The sequence below is a fragment of the Lutra lutra genome, chromosome 8, assembly GCF_902655055.1.
Source record: "Lutra lutra chromosome 8, mLutLut1.2, whole genome shotgun sequence".
NCBI classification, from domain to species: domain Eukaryota; kingdom Metazoa; phylum Chordata; class Mammalia; order Carnivora; family Mustelidae; genus Lutra; species Lutra lutra.
In genome coordinates this window covers 89483347-89502066 of record NC_062285.1, presented here as the reverse complement: position 1 = coordinate 89502066, position 18720 = coordinate 89483347, and positions in this window count along the sequence as shown.

Below are 18720 nucleotides of genomic sequence, written 5' to 3'. Positions count from 1 at the left end.
AGGTTCCCCTGCCTTTAGGACTTTCTTTTTTTTTTTTAATTTTTTATTTTATTTATTTATTTTTTTTAAAGATTTTATTTATCAGAGAAAGAGAGAGAGAGAGCACGCGCACAGGAGAACACAAGCAGGCAGAGGCAGAGAGAGAAGCAGGCTCCCCACTGAGCAAGGAGCCCGATGCGGGACTCGATCCCAGGACCCTGGGATCATGACCCGAGCTGAAGGCAGCGGCTTAACCCACTGAGCCACCCAGGCGTCCCCCTTTAGGACTTTCTTAAAGAGAGTTTTCTCACCCTGAAACAAATACCCAATTTGTATCTTTGGAAAGAACAGATTAAAAGGAAAAAGTGTCCCTTAGTTGGCCTATAGAAAAATAAACAAACTCCCTTTACAAGATTAGAAGATGGAGATTAGACTTAAAACATAAATTAAGAACTGCAAAATATACTTTTTGTGAGGCCTGTGTAAATACTGATAGTTGAGAAATAGCTTGAACAAAAGCCCCAAGAACACACAGCAAGGCCATTTTACTGTTCCTTTCTCTGCAATCAGATGACATCAGCTCCAGGCCTTCCCATTCAATGCCCTACATGAGTGTATTTTAGACTTCCACCACAAATAATTCATCGGACTGTCCTATACTTAAAATAAAATTTTAAAACTTAAATAGTAAATGCCCTGGATTTCAGCAAATATGCCATTAAAATCCTTCTGAGAGAAAACTTATATCCTTTCTCTGTCCCTTAGAGATGGAAATCTTATAATGTACTTAAAATGTAAATATCCAAGAAGGTAACTTTCAGCTAAAGCAACCACCTACAACTGCCTAGACTTGAAAAATAAAATAAAACAAAGAAGAGGCCTTTTCTAGACAAGCTGCTACTTGATCTTTATAAAGGGTCCCTTTCCCATAATTTAGTATGCAACTTTTGTAAAATTATTTATTAAGGGCAAATGAAAATTTCGAAAGTCTTCTTCACAATTATTGGTAAAAAGTTTTAGCCATGACTGAGCAGGTGACTGAAACTTGACCCAACTACCAGAAACATAATTTGGAGCCAACTCTTATATAAATTAGTGAGTTTTATATTAGTTTTGTGACTCATGGGTAAAATTTTTAAATGAATGCTCTAAGATCCTTATTTGTGCCTGTCTGAATGTTTATGTATGTCTACTTGTGTATGTTTTGTGTATGTGGTATTTTTCTACCTCTGGATTGTATTAACCAGAACTCATAAAAGAGCTCTGCTTTAAGTGATTTAGAAAGAAATAAGCACTTACATAAATTAAGTATTCCCAAAACTGCCAGAAAAATAGGAACTAACCCAAATATGTGGTTATTTTTTCTTGGGAATTTCTTTGATAAAGTAGGCTACTTTAATATCATTGATAAAATAAAAATTGTTATGTCGTAAGAGTTGTCACTGTTAAATACAATGTAGACATACAATTTTATTCTACCTCGAGATTAAATATCTTTACTTGTTGTTTAAGATTATAAAATTATAAATCCATTCTAAGGCATATGCTTAACTCTTAGTTTCTTTACTTCTTTGAGTTTTAATATTTGCCTAACATCCATATGTTACAAAATTTCTTAACAAAAAATAACTTTAGATGATGGCTGACTTGTTTAACATCTCATGAAACTTTCATGAACAGTCCAAGCATAATTGTTAAGAACACGTGAGTTAAACTGGAGTGGAATAAAATTTATAAATGAACCCTTCTGCTTAAAAATAGTTTTCCATATCTTGTTAGTAATTTAAACCTTCAATGTAATACTAACTTAAATTAAATGATGTATATTCATTGACTATCTAGATCATTTTGAAATAAGATAAAATACTGGAACATTAATTCCTAAATATCAGTTTATCTATTTTTGGCCTCTTATTACAGACAGACTACAGATATTTGGGTTTGTTAGTAAACATGTTCTTTTATCACTTTGAAAAATTGTACTACGAGGAAACATAGCTTCTAAAAAGTATACTATTTGTGTATTCATAAGTTTGCTAATTTACTACAGAATGCTGATGTATATGTAACACACAATTCATAATTGCTTCCTTGTTTTCACTGGAAATTAAGGTTACCAAGGATTAAGAATTCTAATCAATATATGTAAATAAACTAGTAGGAATAATAAGGATGGAGGAAAAAATTCTGCATGCAAATTGTGCAAAGAAAATAAGGTGTTTTTGGTTAGGCAAGGGATGAAAGATGAAAGATGCCTTTTTGTAAGAAAAAGGAGAGTAATTTCATCCTAACGTAGTTTAAGGTTATTTAAAGTTTGCTTCAGATGAAGCAGAGGGAAATAAAGGACAAAAACCTATAAAGGAAGTTATAAAAGGAAAGAGAAAAATCTTGTCTCATGTGTTTAAGCTATCTAAAATTAAATGTATTTATCATAAGGTTTTAAAATGAATTTTAATATCCATAGTGTGCTGATACAAAACTTACAAAACTGGAGTTCACTTTACTGGTTTGTTCTTTTTTTTTTCTTTTAAGATTTTATTTAATTATTTAACAGATAGAGAGATCACAAGTAGGCAGAGAGGCAGACAGAAGGCGAGGGAGAAGCAGGCTCGCTGCTGAGCAGAGAGCCCAATGCGGGGCTCAATCCCAGGATCCTGAGAGCATGACCTGAGCCGAAGGCAGAGGCTTAACCCACTGAGCCACCTAGACACCCCTGGTTTGTTCTTAATAAAATACTGTAAAAGGTTTTTCTTTACTGTTGAGTAATCTGCCTAAAGAACAGCTTCTGCATCTTATCATAATAATTTCCTGTGCTTTGTGTTGTCTTTGTCATGTCTTTGATAACTTGGGAAAACTGAGACTTAATATTGAAAGCACTAAGATTTTTTTACAGGGTGTGACGTTCCATATTTGCTTTGAAATCTCTTATTGGCACTTTGTTTAAATAGATAACTAAGCAATGTTTCATAGTGACCTGTGATTGTGTTTAATCAGGTGTTCAAATCTTTTGACATTTTTGACAAAATTTCCCCAAATTCTAAATGGAGTGTGGTTTGTTGTTGTTGTTGTTTAAACTGAAGATAATTTTGAGACTCCCCAGAGGGCTTTTGGAAAATCTTAAAGGACTTGTTCTCTTACTTGTAAAAGAAAGATGTTAAACCAATTGGGTTTTTTGTTTTTGTTTTTGTTTTAAATTTTATTTATTTGAGAGAGAGTGCACACAAGAGAACACAAATGGTGGAGACGGGGAAGCAGGCTGCCCATCAACCAGGGAGTCCAGTGCAGGTCTCGATTTCAGGACCTTGGGATCATGACCTAAGCCAAAGGCAGCTGCTTAACTGACTGAGATACACAGGTGCCCCTAAACCAATTAGGTTTATTTGGTATGTTAAATTACATAAGAAACATTGTCAAATAAGAAGTGATTCTTGAGGTGCCTGGGCGACTCGGTTGGGTGTCTGCCTTTAGCTCAAGTCATGATCTCAGGGTCCTGTGATGGAGCCTCTCAGCAGGCTCTCTGCTCAGTGGGGAGTCTGCTTCTCCTTCTCCCTCTGCCTCTCCCCTTCCATCTACCCGCCCCCCCCGCCCCCGCATTCATATTGCTGTGTACTCTCTCTCTCAAATAAATAAAATCTTTTAAAAAAGGAAGTGATTCTTACCCTTCTTTAGTTATATTTGTGTGGATATATACTATTAATATAAATTGTTCAGAAATGGTATGAAGTTTCTAGAAATTTTTCAGTATCTTTACTATCCATGATATGTCCTTGTATAATGATATCAGTCATAATTCCAGTTATTATAGAATGTATGCCACAGAAATAACCAAATTTACTTGTCACTTGCGCCATAATGAACTTCCGTCGGATCTTTAACCACGGCCATTTTACGTTCTTTTGTCATTCACATACAATTAATGTTGTACTCTTCGTCTTTCTGAAAGCATGTGCAATCAAATAAAAGTGAAAATGCTCCTCTTCAAGGAGATTCATGGGAAAAACTCTGGCAAGTAGTCTGAAGTACAAGATTCTGATAATTTTAATAACATGCCACTGGACTGGGTAAGGATTCACAAAACTCCAATGGAGAAAGTGATGAATTCATAAAATTGCTAATCCCAAATCAAACAAAACAAGAATGACTTTCATGGAACTGAATGAACTGATAAGCATGATTATAATTTTTATGGCCTTTTTGTTTGAAATATCTCTGGTTCTTTAATGTTTCATTTTCCAGATTTAAAGAATCCCTCTTCTCTTAAGCTACCAATAACTTACAGCAACATGTTAAAGTATACCTTTGTGAAATATTTACTTTTTTCTTCCTACTGGATTCCTCCAGAATTTGGAAACTCTCTTCGAATAGCCTTATTTTCATGGTAACATAATTATTGGCATAAGTTTAATAAGAATCTGTTCTCCTTGTAAACATGACACAATTTGAAACTTGGGTTACTATTACCAAGGCTTTGACTGGAATGTCATGTTTGAGAATGGTGCACATAAAATCAGATATGACCAGACAGTTTTAAGGAACTAAGTTTGACTATAGGGAGCCAATGCTTATGAGGTCCTCTTGGAATATCCACCTGGCTTTTGGGTTTCTGGCCTTGTAATTAAGGAAGAAGATAGCTTCGAACAGGCCCAGGAAACTTCATATATATTGGAAACCTCAAGAAAGAAGGAACTGACCCAAACCTATAGAGATTGCAGATGAAGACTGATGACAAGATCTTGACTTGGCTTCTTACCCTCAAGAGGCTTTTAAAAGTCTAATCTACATTCACTTATTTAAAGTTCCAGCAAAGCAGACTTAAAAAAGCATAAATGATCAATTACTATTTTTGCTGTGCTTATGCAAATAATTAGGCCAAGTTTAATGAGACTAGATTTATTTTGCAAATTAGTCTTACTTTGATTATCTTTGATAGAAATTAGAGCGATTGTAGAGAGAAATTCTATGTTCCAATAAAAAAAATATAGCACATCCTTGTGGGTTGTTGAATTCTATCTATATTTGCTCCCATTGAGCTTTTTCACCTCCTTGTAAATTGGCTCCTGCTGTTTTGTACATTTTGTCAGTAATTAACATTTCCAATTTTTCTCTCACCCTTCTGACTTGGCGCCACTGAGAACTAAAATCCGACTTCCCAGATCCTTATGAAGAACATCTAAAAGGGCTCCACAAGCAAATGATAGATGTTTCCATGCTCTTCCCTGAAATATAACCATGTCTTTGACACTAATGTACATGTCACTGCTAAAGACGTTCACACTACAAACCGCAAACCAGAAAAAATGGAAGCTGGAACATCACAGCCATCCTTACCCTACCATCTAAAGATACTCTGAGCTCAACCTCTAGAAATCTTTTTGACCGACTTCACCTGGTCCCCAAAATTGGGTTTATAATGTTCTTCATTTATTTACATTTGTTTTCCTTTTTGTTTCCACAGAAATGTCCCTTCCCGGAAAAAAAAAAAAAAAAAGTTTCAATGGGCAGAAGGAAAGGTATCAGAATATCCCACCCCCAAATTATGCCTCTTTGTCACATGGATTATTTTGAGTTAAAGGCAATTGTGAGGAAAGCTATATGAGGAAAGCTCTTTACCTCCTCCTAACTACCTAAAAATAGAGTACAAATTTTCCCTTTTGTAAAGGAAATTTACATTTAAAAAGGAAATTTCCATTTGTAAAGCTGTCTCTTACCAGGGACAGAGCTATACCCAGAGACAACTCTCCTGAGAGACATAACAAGACAACCCTTACTTACTATATATTTTCTTCCTTCTCTTTTCTATAACTTGCCTCCCCTACCCAGAAGTTCAAACCTCTTTTCATTTGTTTAGGCTAAGATAGTATATAAAGCCTCAATCATCTAGCTACCTCCTTGAGTTTTCATTTTGTTGTGAGTCTCCATGCATATGTACGCAACCAGATCTCTTTTCCTCTGTGTCTTGCTATTGTTTCTTACCAGTTTAAGTGAAGGGCTTGGTCAGTGAACCTACAAAGGTAGAGGGGAAACGGTTTTCCTTCTCTTCACAAAGACCCTGGAGATGAGTGAAGCTAGGGAATCTGAAGGAGCACACAAGTGGTGGCTGATGTGTACAAACAGTAATAAAGTGAGACTCAAGCTCTGACAACCTCGCCTCAAAGTCCACACATTTCATTGAATTGGAGGTGATTTTATCAACGTCTTTGATAACATTTTTCTTTCTTTCTTTCTTTCTTTTTTTGTCAATCTCTCCAGTAGAATGTAAGCCTCTTGAGAAAATGGCATTTGTTCATCTTATTTGTCATTATATCTTCAACATGGAACCCAGTGACTGACTCAAGAAGTTGCTCATACTGGGGCTCCTGGGTGGCTCAGTTTGCTTAAGCAACTACCTTAGGCTCAGGTCACGATCCTGGAGTGCCGGGATGGAATCCCACATCGGGCTCCCTGCTTGGCAGGGAGTCTGTTTCTTCTGACCTGCCCCTTCTCATGCTCTCTCTCTCTTTCTCTCTCCCTCTCTCACTCAAATAAATAAATCTTCTAAAAAAAAAAAAAAAAGAAGATACTCAATACACATTTGTAGAATGAATGAATAAAGTGTTCCTAGATGGGAAGTGGATTTTAAGGGGGTATTGTTCCTGTCACTGTTCAAAAAATCACTATTGAGTTACTACATGGACAAATGAGATGGGCTGATGAGTGAAGACAATAGATTGAGAGAAAATGAGACAGATGGTCTAGCTTGCTCACATGTCCAGTCAGCCTTAGCAGTCCTAGAACTCTGAAGGATATCCTTAAGGAAACAGGAAGGAAGCAAAATCAGAAATTCCTTAGGAAGTTCAAAAAAGGAAATATAGAGAATTGTATGACATATAGGAAGTTATTTAAAGCAGGTTTTTGAAACTGTAAATCTATAAGTGGGTTATAAAAATCCAGGAACTTCATATAACTTAACACAAAAATATGTCTCTTTATCTTCATGTGCAAATTTCTAGGGCAATAGTTTCTCTCATATTTGGAAATAAATCTATAACTTCCACACGATTAGGAAATACTAAGTGATTACAGCAACTCATGGATAATCTAGACTCACTTTCGAATGAAGAAACCAAGGCCCAAAGATGTTATGGGACCTGCTAAAATTCAAACAATAAATTGGATGACAAGAAGGAGCAGGACCCAGGTCTCTTGATTCCTAATTCAGCGTTCTTTACTGTGCCTCTATACCTCCCTGAAACTAAGTCACAGAATACTGTGTGAAGAAAAAAGAAGACTTTAATTTCTTAGAAAAAAAGAGGAGAAAATCTAGACAAATTCATTAGAAAGTTTAAAGCCGTAGAATCCTAAGGCTAGAAGAACCTGATGTTTCCCTGAATTAAGGTAAAAAATGCCTCTAAACCTTCTGAAATGTTTATTTTTCAAGGTGGTTATGGAATATGGGAGAGAAGACCTAAATAATTATTCAGCCATTCAGCTGAGAAACAATAAGAGCTAGATTATCTTTATTTGATATATACATATGAATATATATCAAAATCATCCACAAAAAAAGAATTTTAAAAAAGGATAATGAAGGCATCAAACCTATCAAAGTCTAGTGCTCATCTAGAATACAAAGTGAAAAAAACTCCCCAAAATCAAAAATTTAAAAAAAAAAAAAAACAAACCCATGGTGTTTCCTCATAAATACTAAGATAACAACACATTGTGAATTTTTAATTTTCTTTCACAATGTGGTCTCAAGGGTAAATTAAGTAAGTGAAATCCTCAATGTCCTGTCCTCATGTGAGGCGGTTCATCAACTTTTGTTCAGAGAACAGCAGACTGTCTGGGAGACCTAAGTTCAAATCTTGCAGTAGCCACTAAATCATGGACATGAACGAGTCAGCTTCTCTGTTTCTCAATTTTTCAATCTTCAGAGTGGGGGGAAAATTGATCTCAGTCTTTTTCTAACTTTTTTTTAACTGTTTTTTATTTTTAAAATTTTAATTTTTATTACGACCCACAGTAAGACACATATTTTATATTATCTGCATGAATAAACATTATGTTTATGACAAATAAAAGTTTCATGTAACAATATCGACCCTTAGTATATTCAGGGCACTCTGATATTTTCTATTCTATCAGGTTATGTCCTGTTTCTTTCTTTTTTTAAAATGCATGTTATGACCCATTAAACTGATTTCATGACCTACCTATGGGTCATAACCTAAGTTTGAAAGACATTATGAAAAACATTAAGGCCACTTGTAGCTTTTATATTCTACTGATAAACTCACTACAAGGACCACAAGTCAATAGTAAAATCAATTTACTTGAATTTCTGTTCCCCCCCGCATTTTGGTGGTAATAATGGACAGTGATAAAGAATTTCAGGTGGCAGAAGGGAAAGCAGGAGCTTTAAGCATCCATGAAAGGTAATTCAGCCAATAAGTAATTTAACATTAACCATAAAGGGAAAAAGACAAGGCATTCACAACTAAATTAGGAAGTTTTTACTGACATTTTAAAAAGACTGTGAACCTGTTTAAGTTTTAAGAGCTTAAGAGAATGTTAAAGACAGGGAGGAGACTGTGGGGATAGGAAGAAGAGAAGAGAAGGAGAAAAAGAGGAAAACGTTCAAGTGTTGGTGGGTGGTGCTGGTCCCTCTGACCTTCCCTGGTGGTAGGCTTAGCTCCCGTGAGAAACGTCCTCTCTCCCTGTGAAAACTGACCCCATGAGCCCTGCTGGCATGCCCCACTGTGAGAGCACTCCTTCAGATCCCAAATCTGATCGTTAACATGTCTGCTTAAAATTCCTCAGGAATTCTCGGCAACTCCAGGACAATGTGCAAACCCTTCAGCATGGCACACATACCATTTCTCATTGGATTGCATGTTCTCCCATATCCCCCGAACCCCTCACACCCCAGGGGTGCAGACGCCATCACCAGATAATCAAATTTGGGGACATCCCCTAAACATCCCTTGTCATGCCTCTGTAACCTTTTTTCAGTTCTTTTCTCTGTCTAAAATACCCTCCTCCCTACTTACATTTTCTCTTCCTTCAAGTCTTAGCACACATGTCCTTTCTCTGTCATTCCCCACCTCCTCTAACACTGTGCTTGCCCTTGTCACTTATGCTAACACCATACGTTGCAACACATCTGTTCTTCTTTCCCAGGAGCCCATGAGTTCCTTGAGAGCAGGCGTCATGTCCATCCTCTTCATAGGTGAACAGTACCCAGCACATAAAGTTCCATAAATATCTGTTCACAGAATGAATCCTGAAGGACTTTCTTATATTCCACTTGTTCCCACTGCTGAGAAGAGCTGAAAGTTCTGAAATTCAGTTAGGATGATTTCCAGTCAAGTGTAATCAGATTAAGTAGGTAATCCTTCAGTCTCCCAGAAAAACTTTAGCTAAATGTTCGCATAACAAGTAAATTGTGAGTTCTGGTTTAAAAAGATGATAATGATTAAGCAGACTGGGAACACCAGGGCCTGGCAACCAATTAAGAGAATGTTGTCTTCCTAAAAGGACCCCCTCCAAAAAAGTTTGGAATTAAGAGTGGAAAGAACTCAGAAAAACCACAATGGAGAATCAACTAGATTTTAGAAAATTTAGCATTTCGACTGTATCCCCTTTATCCAAGGAAAACAGAGAGAAGTAAGGCTAATGGTAAAAATTATATGTGTGAAAGAAAGCAAAGCACTCATAGCTTATAGCTCTATTCCTACTTTGATTATTTAAAAGAGTAGAGTTTCACTAAAAAAATAAATCCTTGGTGTGAATAGCAGGTAACAAGGGATCAGGATAATTCATTTTAAAAATATGACAAATAAAATGAGTCAATTAAATCCAACAAGGGAAAATGATCAGAGGAACAAAGGTAATAAACGTTAGACCCAAGGGAAAATAGAATGAATTATCTGATCTTGGAAAATGAACAGAAGTAAGAGAAAGGAGAGCCCAAAACAAGGAGGGGATGAAAAAGATCTTGATTCTAGAGTGACCAAGAAGATGCTTTTGGAATTGAAGTCATTTTAGATTTCGTGTCTTAACAGAAAACACAAGAGGACAACTAGGAAGAAAAAATTTGCTTCTAGGGACACCTAGGTAGCTCAGTCAGTTAAGCATCTGCCTTTGGCTCAAGTCATGATTCTGGGGTCCTGGGACCCAGCCCCACATCAGGCTCCCTGCTCAGTGGGGAGCCTGCTTCTGCCCTCTCCCTCTGTGTGCTCTCTTTCTCTCACAAATACATAAATAAATAAATCTAAAAAAAATAATTAAAAAATTTTTGCTTCCATTAAATTGATGTTAAGAAACAGGTGAGAGAACACAAAGAATTAAGGACATGGTTAAAATCGCCTGTCTCTATGACATGCAAAGTATCTTTATTATATAACGATTTCTTTTCATTTCCTAAAGAACAAAGGAACTGAATAAAGCAAGTACATTTATTGGTTATTAGAAAGAATAGGGAAATCTGATTTCAAAAGTATTTCCCACTGAATCAAATTCTAGTCCTCAGTGAACTCTAGGGGAAAATATCTATGAGTACAGACATATATGAATATACAGGAATAGAACCAGTAAAATTGCAGGAATTTTTGAGGACAATTCAAGATACCAATGTAATCATATTTTCATCATCGTTGGAATTTTGTCCTAAAAATTAATGATGGTTGTTTGTTAGTGGGAAAACTGATTTTATTTTTTAGACTTTTTTCTTTTCTTTAGATATATTATCAAAGGCTTGACAATGAGTATACATTTATGTTAATATGTTATATTGTTGTTATGTTTATAATTTATATTGTTAATAATGTAAATTATAATATATTATATTATGTTAATATTATGTTAATAATTTATGTTAATATTACTATTATCCTGAAGAAAAATTCCCTTTCAACCCCTTTTCCCTACCCCAAAAATTCTGAATAGGATAATATTTAAAAATTTGATTTATTGGGGCGCCTGGGTGGCTCAGTGGGTTAAAGCCTCTGCCTTCAGCTCAGGTCATGATCCCGGGGTCCTGGGATCGAGCCCCACATCGGGCTCTCTGCTCTGCAGGGAGCCTGCTTCCTCCTCTCTCTCTCTCTGCCTGCCTCTCTGCCTGCTTGTGATCTCTGTCTGTCAAATAAATAAATAAAATCTTTAAAAAAAAATTTTTGATTTATTTGATCTCTTGTGGTAGAAAAATGAAAAATTCGACCCTATCAGTTCCAATCACTCCTAAGATCATTGTAGAAAATTAGACTATTCAAAAGAGCATCACATCCAGTCTCTTAAAACTGGAACTTAGAAGACAGCAGCCGCAGCTACTTCTGTAACTCCTTCCCTCTGGGCAGAGGTGAACCTTTATTGGGTTACTTGACAATAAGTAAACAAACATGGTTAAGAGATTTCCTCGATGGAAGGGTCAGAAACTAACTCAGCTAGCTCAGATTTTTAAAAGGCAGTTCTATCTTTAAGGACAGAGAGCCCTTCGAAAACACTGTTGAATCCAGCTTTCTAGGAGCAAAGGCCAGGAACAGGGGTGGAGCTGGGGGGAGCTGTCAGGCCAGGGGTAGAGCTCCTTGTGTGCTGGAGCCACACGGCCTCTGTTCTTTGGTATTTTCGGAATATCTGCTCCATTCTTATCTCTACAGACCAGATCCTTTCACGTCTTCAAAATATCTGTTCTCTGATCTTGGCCTGCGCATAGCTTTTCCCAGGCCATAAAGCTGCCTCCAGGCACGATGCTATGGAGGAATCAGCTTCTGGCAGCTAACACAAACTCCCAGAGAGCCGATTTCACGTCGGTTCTAAGAGAAGCTGCAGGTGGGCTCAGCGCGGCTGAGGTGGACAGGTCTGTTGCGGTCAGCCACAGTAGAGGAGCTGGAAGCCCTCATCATCGTGGCCATCTAGGCTCGCCTCTTCCACAGAGCCTTTTCTGGGGTCCTTTGCAGAGAAGGGACGTGGTGCTAATGACTATCCAAAATATATTCATTACATTTTTCTAAGCAACTTTGGATGAATCATTGCATTTGGTAATGAGATGAAATGTTACTGTGTAGTTCATCCTTGCCTCTTCCGCACCGCTCACCAGTATCCCGTTGTTCCATTTTTATGGCTGCTAAGGGCCCCAATCCCAGGCCTTCCTTTCCAAGGAATAACCCAGCTCCAAAAGCATCTATACCCTTTCTCCCCCTCCAGTCTCTTTCCTATAGCAGCTGGCTTTTTTCCTGGGTAAAATAGATCCACTAACCCATACTAAAGTACTTACGACTGGCAAAGTGATTTCATGGCAAGCCATTTGGCCTCTCAAGGACTTAGTTTACTTATCTCTAAAGTGACAAAACCTGGACTGATTGACCCTCACGATATTTTCTAGTATGATGTTCTAAGTTCCGAAGACAAAAGTTGAGGATCACCAGCCCAAGGCTACTTTTAAAGACCATTTAACAGACGAATGGATAAAGAAGATGTGGTCCATAGACACAATGAAATATTACTCAGCCATCAGAAACAATGAATACCCAACTTTTGCATCATCATGGATGGGACTGGAGGAGATTATGTTGAGTGAAATAAGTCAAGCAGAGAAAGTCAATTATTATATGGTTTCACTTTCTTGTGGAGCATAAAGAATAACATGGAGGACATTAGAAGCAAGAAGGGAAAAATGAAGGGGAGGGAATCAAGGGGAGAGGAACCATGAGAAGCTATGGACTCCAGGGTTTTACAAGGGGAGGGAAATGGGGGGATGGGTGAGCCTGGTGGTGGGTATTAAGGAGGACACAGATTGCATGCAGCACTGGGTGTTATATGCAAACAATGAATCACAGAACGATACATCAAAACTAACGATGAGAAAAAACTAATGATGTACTATATGTGACTAACATAACACAATATAAATTAATAAATAAATAAAATAGTTTAAAGGGGAAAAAAGGCCATTCTAAATCATAAGAAGAGCTAACATACACTTCATGCTTATTATATTGGATCTCCTCTAAGAGTTTTACATATAATACTTCCTTTGATCCTTAGAAACAACCCAGATAAGAGTGTGTGTTAATTAGGATCGTATTCATTGTGGTAACAAATACATGCTGGCAATATGTACCATAAATAAAATCAAAGTTTATTTCTTGTTGACATCACAGGCTAGGATGGGTGTTCCTGCTCCTTGGAGGCTTTCTTTCCATTTGGTGATTGAGAAAGCAGGCCTGTGTGTGTGTGTGTGTGTGTGTGTGTGTGTATACCTCTGCCACCTCCTAGATCTCTCTGTCCTCTGCTCTAGCTACAGAAGGAAAAAGAGGGTACAGAGAAGATCATGAACTTGCCAGGAACTGAAGGGGTCCATGTCATACGAACGTCACAAACTGGCAACCTGGGCCAAATCGGGCTCAAAGACAAGATGGGTTTTGTTTGGTTCATTATGTGAATCAGTGGTCCACACTAAAAAAAGGAGAGCTCACAGTTTTTAAAAAATCTAGTCATTCTTGAAACATGAGAAGACCTGGCAACTCTGCCTGGCCAGCATTTCACCCCCCCCTCCCCATACCCCCCTGCCCCGACAGCAGGAATGCCGTTTGGCCATTGCACGGATCTCCCAGCTCCCCCAACCCTGCTTCAGTCTGTTTACACAATTTCAATTCATTGGCAGCACAGGAATTGGCAACCTGGCTCGATGGACCTGTCTGGGTGTCACAGCTAGGGAAGCGAGACATGGAGAAGCCAAGTGACTCACCCGTCCACACCAAGTTTTCTGACATAACAGGGCTAATAGAGCTGATCTGAGGGTGTTCTGTCCATCCATATCTTCCTTTTTCCTGCTCATACTTTCTCCCAAAGAGATTTGGAAAGGAAGCACACAATCTGCGAAAATTAGGTTTCAAGCAGGAAGAGAGACAAGGATGATGTCAACCAGCGGATAAGCTAGAGAAGCCCAGTGACTGAAAGTCAAGAGACGTGGGTAAGAAATTATTAAAAGGAGGAAGTGGAAGGAAGAGAGAGATTCCATGCATAATAAGGGCACAGGAGAGAGGCTCCCATGGAGAGCTAGAGTGAGGCGAGGAGACAGAGCAAGGAAGGCACCCAGGGGCTTTGCTTCTCTAGAGATGAGAGCCTGACAGGAAAGCAGCAGCGAACAGAATAAAGGAGGCCACCAAATAGAGACTAAAATCAAAACTGATCAGAAAAAATACTTACACATTGTAAGAGATTTCTTCTTCAGCTTTATTTCTTTTGAACAACAGCAACAGAAGCTGTGTGAAGGAAGGCCGAGATTTCTCAAGGTTGCCTGAGAACTTATTAACAGGAGATTGAAGCAATTATCTGAAACAATTAGATTCAGCGAGAAGAAAGAAAGAAAGGAAGAAGGAAAGAAAGAAAGAAAGAAAGAAAGAAAGAAGAAAGAAGAAAGAAAGAAAGAAAGAAAGAAAGACAAGACAGAAAAGAAAAGAAAAGAAAAGAAAAGAAAAGAAAAGAAAGAAAAGAAAAGAAAAGAAAAGAAAAAGGAAAAGGAGGGAGGAAGGGAGAGAGGGAGAGAGAAAAGAATCTTCCCGAAATCAAAATGCAACCTGGGGAATTTTAACAAGAATTTGCTGTTTAAGCATTCAGCAGAAGTTTTTCTCCAAAGGAAAATGAACCAAGACTGACACATGGGACTTTCTCTTGGCGGGAGGTGGGGGTGACACGACTGGTTCTGGGCAAGTCCATAGAATTCACTCAGAATGCTGTTGTGTGCCTTCACTATAAAGATTAGTAGAGAGAAGTGGCAAAATGATCTTTGAGATCCTGACTGGTGCCAAAACAGTAAGGAAGGAGTAATGTAGTCAGTTGATAACATTAAAAAAAATATATGTGTAATTAGCACATGAAAGTCAGAAGGCCAGGATGCTGCCACTAATAGGCTGGTTCGCTGTGAGCCAATTGCTTCAATTCTCTAAGACTCAGTTTCCTCAGCATGAAGTGAGGTGTTTGGGGTGATTTTCAAGGCGTTATTCCCAGATCAGCAGCAGCAGCTCAGGAGAACTTGTTAGAAATGCAAATACTCAGGTCTCATCCCAGACCTAACTGATGCCCTGGACTCTGTTGTACCCAGTCCTCTGAGTGAGAACCTAGGAAGTGTGAGAACCCCAGAACAAAGGATGTTCTCCATCTATTGCCATAATTACGCAAATTCCAATGAGAGAGGAAAGAGAGCTACGTTCCTAGCAGCTGGCATTAAAGAGTTTGTAAAAGATATTCAGTGTGACAAGGCATGATTATTTGTTTCAAATGATGAAAGTGTTCAGTTACCTTCTCCCTCTGCTGTTCTCTGTCAAATAAATAAAATCTTTAAAATAATAAAATAAAATAATAATAATTAAATAAATAAATATAATTCTAAGAAAGAACATTTAAAAAAAGGGAGAAAGTGTTCAGTTAACCATTTGATTTTATGAAATGTAAGAACAGTCGTGAAATGGCTTCCACTGTTCCAACAGTGAGTGAAACGAAGTGCACTGAAGCTAAGTTAAAAACCACAGATGACAGGATGGGGACAAGCACTTAGGCATCGGCAGTGATCTCCCTGTGAGGGTACGTACAAATTGGGAGAGGTTCAGTGTGCTGAGAGTAAAGAGAAGAAGGATCCATCCCTTTCAGTGTCTAAGTTCTGTAGTTTAAAAGCATAGACTGATGCTCACTAAATGAACTGCCTTATAATTAGCTACCTTATTTTAATAATACTTGTGTTTATAAAAAAAAATCTTCAAGGCTCATTGGAAGTTTTCGTGGAGTCATAGAACTCAAAGGTTGAGTTCTAATACCAATGGCAAGAAAGAACACAAGCCAAGAAGCAAAATAAATGAGACAAATCAATTTTATAATCAACTTCTCTCTGTTCGTCTCCATTGAAGATAAATATGACTGCAAAACTGAGGGATTTTAGTTTGCTTTCCATAGTACCCGCTTCTTGGTCTTCCCACTCTGCTTTAAGAGACCTGCTTTTTTATTTCTTTTCCATGTCAGTCATTTATGCTTGTTAATTCATTGACTCTTAACACTTGAGTATGAATAAACTTTACAATGTGCTATGTCAACCATGCCTTTTCATGTTGTTTTTCATAATGAATTCTAGAATGAAAGGTCCTATCATCTGTGAAAGGAGCTCCAGATATCATCTAATAGGTAGAGAAATTTTTGAATGGAGCAGAAAAGCCTCCAAGGTCAGTAAGGAGAATTCTGAAAGTCCATTGACTTAGTGATCTTCTTAGCAACCTTCTTAGGGCAATTGGGAGCAGTGGTGGTAGAAGAAGTAGAATAGCAGGGCAAGTATAGTAGCAGTGGAGGTGGAGTAGCAGGGAGGTGGAGTAGCAGGGGAGGTGGAGTAGCAGGGGTGGTGGAGTAGCAGGGCTGGTGGAGTAGCAGGTGGGTGGAGCTGGGAGCAATCCTGAAACCCACGGTAAAATGAGTAGAGACTATACTTGCCTTTCTGCTAAAAGAATTTTCTCCCACAAGTAAAACAATCTGCAGGTTGGCTAGGCAAGACAGTCTTATTAGTTGTCACAAAAACTCTCCTAGGACTGAAGTCTTCCTACCTTCTAGGTCAGCTCTCTCCCATCCTTCCTACTTCTCTGCCCCATCTTTTTCATGCATGCGTACAGATCAGTCCATCTCCCTTTCCCCAGCTGTAATGCATCTTCTGTCCCAGGAGCCAGGGCTGTTGGTTATGTAGGTCGTACCCTACACAAAAGGCTCACCCAAGTGTCACCATGCAGAGGGGGTGAATGGAGGCTGAGATTTAGCCTATACTTCCCTCATTAAACCCTGCGTTGGGGGAGTGCCTTTTTCTAACTCACGCAAAGGTACCGTAGAGCTAGCCACGATCATGCCAGTAACCCCTGCATTGTATTTTTGGGCACATTTGACATTACAGTAGCTTTCTTAAAGAAACACCTCTTTACATGCTCTCTAGACTAGCCCATGCTTCTCATTCCTTCCATAAAACATGTGGACACGTTTAGTGCCCAGAGCACACCACATGCCCATAGCACAGCCATACCAGCCATTGGCAGACACTCTCTAGTGTGCTCTGGGCACGTCTTCTCCCTCCAGTTAGGTTCTATGTATATCAAGCACTCCTATTTGTTCCCTGACTGGTTTCTACCCATTGTACTTATTGTTTTAATGATCTAAATTAATTAAATATTGAACAAAATGATGACACTGTGTAAAAAGAGAAAGAGTTGTGGTTTCTGTGAATACTAAGTTTGGGATATGCAAAGCCTAGAAAGGGGTTGAGTACTTGAAATAGCTGTTGATTTGGTTGTGGGGAGGCAAATATAAAAGGTTGAAAAAGAAAAATGCAAAGTCTAGGATTCTGCACTGAATTACTTTGTATGTGATCTGAAGTCTTTGATTCACTTTAAAGAAACTCAAGCAAGAAATCATAGACCAGGAATTATGGGTGTAGTTTACGAAAGAAAGATGTACCAGTGTAATCCACAGGCCCATGTTTAAAAACAAAAGATAATGAAAGTTTTCAAAATTTAAAACTTTGGCCCTATAGCAAAACACAGGTACAGTATTTACATCTTCTAAGGTAAAATACAGGCTTCTGAAATGTGTGTACTATTTTGAGCAGTTTTTGCAATTAATCAATTGTCAACCAATACCCAATCCAGATCAGGTCATATAACAAGGCTTCTTTAGAATTTTATTTGGTGTTTAGTGAGATTTGTATATAGAAGCTCTTGCCCTTTGTGATATATTCTGTGCAACTTTAAGTATCTTACAGTATATCTGCCTTTTCTAGCAGGATTTTTGTTTTTAAAGCTTTTTTTTTTTTAAGATTTTATTTATTTATTTGAAAGATAGAGATCACAGGTAGACAGAGAGGCAGGCAGAGAGAGAGGAGGAAGCAGGCTCCCTGCTGAGCAGAGAGCCCGACGCGGGGCTCGATCCCAGGACCCTGGGATCATGACCTGAACCGAAGGCAGAGGCTTTAACCCACTGAGCCACCCAGGCGCCCCAAAGCTTTTTTATTTTTAAATTGCCAACAGTATTTTTGACAACAAAGCAATAATGTATCACATGAGAAAAGAGTCAACCTCAATAAAGCCACGCTGTCATGTCTATACCAACTCAAAATAAAAAAAAAAATGTTCTTTGGAATCCAATTTGGCTTTATGAAACATACTTCACTACAGATTAGAACAGGACACACATTCTATCTGGCAACCACAAATCAATATTTGGCATCTCCACTGGAAATTCTGTAAAAATTGCCTTTTAAGAAGTTCACACTGACTAAAAGACAGCTGGGTATAACAAACTCAGAACTTTTCTTAGGAAGGATGATTTAATGTGAGGTTAATGATTCATTAGGGGAGGAAGAGAGAACTGGAAAAGAAGTTTTGTTTCATCATTTCCCAACCTTTTAGAATCAAAGATTGAAGCAGTTTTGGAAGTGGGAACAATCTCGGAGGTCAGCATGCCTCTCTCACAGCAGAAAGTTCTTCAGGTCACATGGTCTGCTACTCTGCTAAATGTCTGCTAAAATGAGTTGTTGTCCACACTGGAAAGGAGTATGCTTCATTACTGAAAAACTTAAGTCAGAAAATTCTCTCTTTCTTTCTTTTTTTTTTTTTAAGATCTTATTTATTTGAGAATGAGAGCATGAGTATTGGGGGAGAGAGGCAGAGGGAGAAGGAGAAGCAGACACCCCTCCCCCACCCCGCCACCTGCGTTGAGCGCCCTCTTGATGCAGGACGGGATCTC